This window comes from Rhincodon typus, chromosome 3, assembly GCF_021869965.1.
Source record: "Rhincodon typus isolate 14 chromosome 3, sRhiTyp1.1, whole genome shotgun sequence".
Lineage (NCBI taxonomy): Eukaryota > Metazoa > Chordata > Chondrichthyes > Orectolobiformes > Rhincodontidae > Rhincodon > Rhincodon typus.
In genome coordinates, this window is record NC_063334.1 from 2007427 (window position 1) to 2013667 (window position 6241).

The following is a 6241-nucleotide window of genomic DNA, read 5'->3' on the forward strand; positions in this document are numbered from 1 at the left end:
GTGTGTGTGTGCGTATGTGTGTGTGTGCGTATGTATGTGTGTGTGTGTGCATGTGTGTGTGCGTGTGTTTGTATGTGTGTGTATGAGTGTGTAAATGTGTTTGTGTATGAGATTGTGTGTGTATGAGATTCTGTGTGTGTGTATGAGAGTGTGTATGAAATTGTGTGTGTGCATGTATGTGTGTATATATATGAGTGTGTATGAGATTGTGTGTGTACGTACATGCGTGTGTATGTGCGTGCGTGTGTGTGTATGAGAGTGTGTGCGCACACGTGTGTGTATGAAAGTGTGTGCGTGTGTGTGTGTGTGTGTATGTGTGTGCGGATGTGTGTGCGTGTGTGTGTGTGTGTGCATATGGCGTGTGTGTGCATGTGTGTGTGTGTGTGTGTGTGTGTCTTGTTGGGTGGGGGACAAGTGGCTTACTGAGCAGCAGAGGGAGTTCTTTCCCCAAAACCCAAATCTGCAGAATGAGAGCATGGAGCATTGATTTGAGCAAAATCCCACTAACATTTCAGCACGGTGGCTCAGTAGTTAGCACTGCTGCCTCACAGCGCCAGGGACCCCGGTTCAATTCCACCCTTGGGTGACTGTCTGTGTGGAGTTTGCATGTTCTCCCTGTGTCTACGTGGGTTTCCTCCGGGTGCTCCAGTTTCCTCCCACAATCCAAAGATGTGCAGGCTAGGTGGATTGGCCATGCTAAATTGCCCACAGTTTACAGGGATGGGTCTGGGTGGGATACTCTGAGGGTCGGTGTGGACTTGTTGGGCTAAAGGGCCCGTTTCCATACTGTAGGGATTATGTGATTGACAGCAGCAGGCCACAGGTTTTGTTGTTACCATCTGTTGGATTTCTTGTTGTAGCTGTCCCGTCATTAACAGTTCAGCCATGGATCCTACCACAAGGCACTGAGTTAAGGAGCTGTTGGAAATGTTAACCAGAGAAAAGAGATTGAGCAAACTGGGCAGTACTCTCTAGAGTTTTGAAGAATGAGAGTCGATCTCATTGAAACTTACAAAATCCCTAAAGGTCATAGACAGGGTAAATGTAGGTAAGACGTTTCCTCCAGTTGGGAGTCTAGAACCAGGGGACACAATTTAAAAATAAGGGGGCTGCCATTTAGTACCGCGACAAGGTCAATTTCCTAAACTCAGAGGATGGTTAATCTTTGAAATTCCTGCCCAGAAGGGTCTAGCAGCTCAGTCTTTGAGTACACTCTTGTTTAAAAGTTAAAGTTCTTAATTAGAGTAAGGCAAATTTTGATGGTGTGAGACAGGAACTTTCAAGAGTTGATTGAAGTAGACTGTTCACAGGTAAAGGGATGACTGACAAGTGGGAGGCTTTCAAAAGTGTGATGATGAGAGTTCAGAGGCACTACGTTCCTGTTAGAGTGAAAGGTAAGGGTGGTAAGAGAAGGCAACAATGATGAATAAAGATATTGAGGCTCTGGGCAAGAATAAGAAGGAGTCATGTATTACGTATAGACAACTGGAATCAAGTGAATCTCTTGAAGAGTATGAGGGATGTAGGGGCATTCTTAAGGGGGTAATCAGGAGGGTAGAAAGGGAATATGAGATACAGTTGTCAGATAAGGTTAACAATAATCCAAAAAGATTCTACAAGCACATTAAGAGCAAAACATCAAATAGGGCCCCTTAAAGATCAACAAGGTTTTCTATATGTGGAACAACAAGAGATGAGAGAGACTACTTCACGCCAGTTTTTACTGTGGTTAAAGAAATGGAGGCTAGGGAACTCAGGGAAGTAAATATTGATGTCTTGAAAACAGTTCACATTATAGAAGAGGAAGTGCTGGAGGTTTTAAAAAACATAAAGGTAGATAAATCTCTGGGACCTGATCAAATGTATCCCAGGGTGTTATCGGAAATTAGGGAAGAAATTGCAGAACCCCAAGCAGAGATATTTGTATCATCTGTAGCTACGGGTGAGGTCCCATAAGAATGGAGGGTGGCTAATGTTGTGCCTTTACTTAAGAAAGGCTGAAGGAGAAGCCTGGGAATTATAGGCCTGTGAGCTTGACATCAGGAGTGGGTAAGTTGTTGGAGGGGATTCTGAGAGATAGGATTTACATGCATTTGGAGAGGCAAGGACTGATTAGGGACAGTCAGCATGGCTTTGTGTGTGGGATATCATGTCTCACAAACTTGATTGAGTTTTTTGAGGATATAACCAAGAAGGTTGATGAGGTCACAGCGGTAAACATTGCATGGATTTTAGTAAAGCCTTTGACAAGGTTCCATATGGTAGACTAATTAGTAACGCCATATCACATGCAATTCAGGGAGAACTTGTCAATTGGGTACAAAATTGGCTTGATGGTAGGAGACAGAGAGTGGTGGTGGAGGGTTGTTTTTCAAACTGGAGGCCTGGAACCAGCGGTGTTCCGCAGAGATCAGTGCTGGGTCCACTATTGTTTGTCATTTATACACACAATTTGGATGAGAATTTAGAAGGCATAGTTAGTAAGTTTGCAGACGACACCAAAATTGGTGATATGGTGGACAGTGAAGAAGGTTATCCAAGATTACACAGAGGTCTTGATCAATTGAGCCAATAGGCTGAGGAGTGGCAGATGAAGTTTAATTTGGATAAATGCAAGGTATTTCATTTTGGTAAAACAAACAAGGTCAGGACTTATACAGTTAATGGTAGGGCCCTGGGTAGCATTGTCGAACACAGCGACCAAGGGGTTAAGGTACATAATTCTTTGAAAGTTGGATCACAGGTAGACAGGGTGGTTAAGAAAGTGTTTAGCATGCTTGTCTTAATTGTTCAAACCATTGACCATAGGAGTTGTGACGTCATGGTGAGGTTGTACAGGATACTGGTGAGGCCACTTCTGGAGTACTGTGTACACTTCTGGTTGCTCTGCCACAGGAAAGATATTATTAAATTGGAGAGAGTTCAGAAAAGATATACCAGTAGTTACCAGAACTGGAAGGTTTGAGTGATAAGGTTAGGCTGGATAAGAGGGGACGTTTTTCATCAGAGAGCAGGAAGTTGATGGGCAACCTTACCGAGGTCTATAAAATCATGAGGAGCATAGATAAGGTGAATAGCAAAGATATTTTCTCTAGGGTGAAGAGTTCAGAACTAGGGGCATTCTTTTTAAGGTGAGAGGAGAAAGATTTAAAAGGACCTGAGGGGCAACTTTTTCATACAGAGGGTGGTTCGTGTGTGGAATAATCTGCCAGAGTAAATGGTAGATGAAGGTACAGTTACAACATTTAAAAGACATCTGGATAAGTACATGAATAGGAAAGGTCTAAAGGGATATGGACCAAACACAGGCAAGTTGAACTAGTTTAGTTTGGGAAAGCATGGACGAGTTGGACTGAAGGGTGTGTTTCCAAGCTGTATGACTCTATAACTCTATAACTCTAGAGTTGATAATTTGTTGATTACCAATAACATAAAGGGTTATGGGGATAGTGTGGGTAAAAAAACATTGAAGTGCTTGCTCAGCTACAATCGTATTAAATGGTGGCACAGGTTCAACAGGCTGAATGGCTGACTTGTTTCTATTTTCCTCTGTCAGGATGGATGTCATTCTCTTCCTTAAGAAGAGAGATATCTTCCTGTGAGCAAAACAGATCTTGTCCATTTGACTTTGATCTTCAAAGACCCAAAAAGTTTCAATGTTATTACAATCAGCATACTCTTGGGCTTTCTCTTCCAACTATTTTTCCTTTACCTTGTGGATTTGTCTTGAGTGTGAACCTTGAGTTGTTGGAATGCTGCCTACTTGACTTGTGAATTGATGCCAACCAATGCAATGCAAGTAAAGCATTCTCCCCAACAAAGGTATAAAACACAAACTAAATAAGCATAGCTGGCCACACATGAGCTTCCATTCATTTCTGATTAACAAATTTTCAACAGTTTCAACTAACCTAACACTTAGTCAATCGCAGTTCATCATTGGCACATAAATATTTTTGATAAGGTTGATGGTATTAAGCACACTTTATTCTGCTGAGCAAAATATCCATAGAAAATCATCTAAGTGGGCTGTTAGTGTTAATTGACAAAAATGACACATGGGCTAATTCAATCACAATAAAGCCACAAAATTGTTTCCAAAAAGAAAAGTTCAGTCTGTTTAGCACTCCTGTTCCTAGAATTAATTCGGTTCTTTCCCTCTCTATATCCCATCTACTAACAAGAACCTCTTCAGTTCCTTAATGAAATCCATCCTTGTTCTATTACTTGTGATAGCAATTAGTTCCCATAAATGTACCACCTTTTATATCTTGAGTATCTTGTGGATACTCACTAAAACCATTGTATCTCTGATTAATTGTTGCCCCTCATATTATCCCTCATAATATGTAAAATGTTTTTCCAATGTTATGGCAATATGACAACCTCATGGCAGACACGGTTTGAACTTGCGATTTTTAACATTTTGACATCCCACATCATTGAAATCCACTTGTTATTGGGGTTAGAAATCTCCTCTTTGCCTCCTATTCATCTTAGTACATTTACAATTACTCTTTGCTATAGACTCTCATGGAAAAATGCCATTTAATCCCCCAATTTTTGCTGGTCATAAGCTTGGCAAGGGTTATGTAAAACTAGTTTTTGTGCATGTTCCTCCTAGATGAACATAGCTCTTTACCTTTAACTTGCTGGCAACCTGGCTCATTGTGAAATCAGTGAATGCCAACTCGAACACATTCCAGCAACTGATAGCTCGGTTCCAAGTCACTTCACCAGGCATGCGTGCTATTGGCTGGGAATTGAACACTAGGGGACTGCTTGAGACTGGGACTTTTCTGGTGAGGTAATACTGAGGAAAGGTGAATATTCAAGGGAAGGGCCTGTATTCATGGGACACGTTCATGGTGTAGTTCAGGGGAGGGCGATGTTCAGAAACTGAGGCAGTGTTTGGGTGGTGTTCAGGGGAAAGGAGCTCAGGGTTTGGGGGTATGTTTGGGGGGGTGTATGTTATTATGGTGCAGTTCATGATGGAGATGTTTGGAGGAAGGTTGATGGTCAGGAGAGGGGAAGTATTCAGGGATTTCTGGGATGTTCAGGTAAGGTCATTCAAAACAGGAGGCATAAAGACATGTTGGGAAGTGAGCTATCTCCAGGCAAGGATGTTCAAGGGCTACGTTCAGGAATGCCCTGAAATTGCATCTTTCACTAACTGCTGTGCTATGTCCACTGTGGCCTGTCTGAAACCACATTGTCTATGAGACTCACTTACTGCTCTCTCCATCACACTTCCTGTTAAACTGTTTAACTGCCCAACTTCGCATCTCAGTCCCCATGTTAGCCAATATTGTCAACAATTCTTTCTGATGTCTTGATCCTCTCTCCTTCAAATCTGCTGTCAACAAACCCTGATCAAAACAAAACTGCTGACTCATGCTTCCTATCCAATCGTGGATCTCCTTTTGCTCCCCAAAGTCCTTGAACATTCTTTCAAATTTGTGCCCACCTTTCCTACAACTCCATGTTTCAATTTTTGTCATCATAGAAATGGTTCTTCGCAAAGTCACAAATGACATCCTATGGGATTGTAACAAAGGCCAACAATCTTGCCTTAGCCTTTTCAACCTGTCCACAGCCTTTGGGAAAGTTAATCCCACCGTTCTCCAGCAGTTCTCCAGCACTCCTGTAGTGCCACCCAGCTGGATGAGACTGATTATATCTGATTCCATTGTTGTCTATTCTTGGCTCTACCTTGAAATGCCTCTTTCTGGTCTTCCAACTGACTCTTGTTGATACCTGAAAAAACAGCATCATTTTTCACTGGATACCGGATCTGGTCATCTACAGATGGCTCAGAAATTGGATGGAGAGTCTGGGGATGAGGAGCGGACTGTTTAGAGGATGGGAGAGGTGGTGGGGAGGGGGCTGGGGTGGAAGGTTTGGGTTCGTGTCCAGCTGAGGGGGGTGTTATTACCCTGGGGTATATTCTAAGAGTAGCGAGTGAGTCTTCACTCAGGGGTGGATTAAATCTGGAAGATTGGGGGGGTGGGGTGGGCTTGTCCTTACGGTGAGGCTTGTTTAGGGAGGATGCACAGAGAAGGGAAGGAGGAGGGGTTTCCAGGAGGATGGAAGTTTGTCTAGTGTGAGGGGCAGAGGGTTGTCCAGAGGGGAGGGGAGGGGGAGGGTGGGGTGTGTTCTTTTTGACCTCCGTTGGTGGGGTGGAGGAAGGGGGTGGTGGGGGGGTGGTGGAGAGAGAGTCTCTGGTTCGCCCGGATTAGGG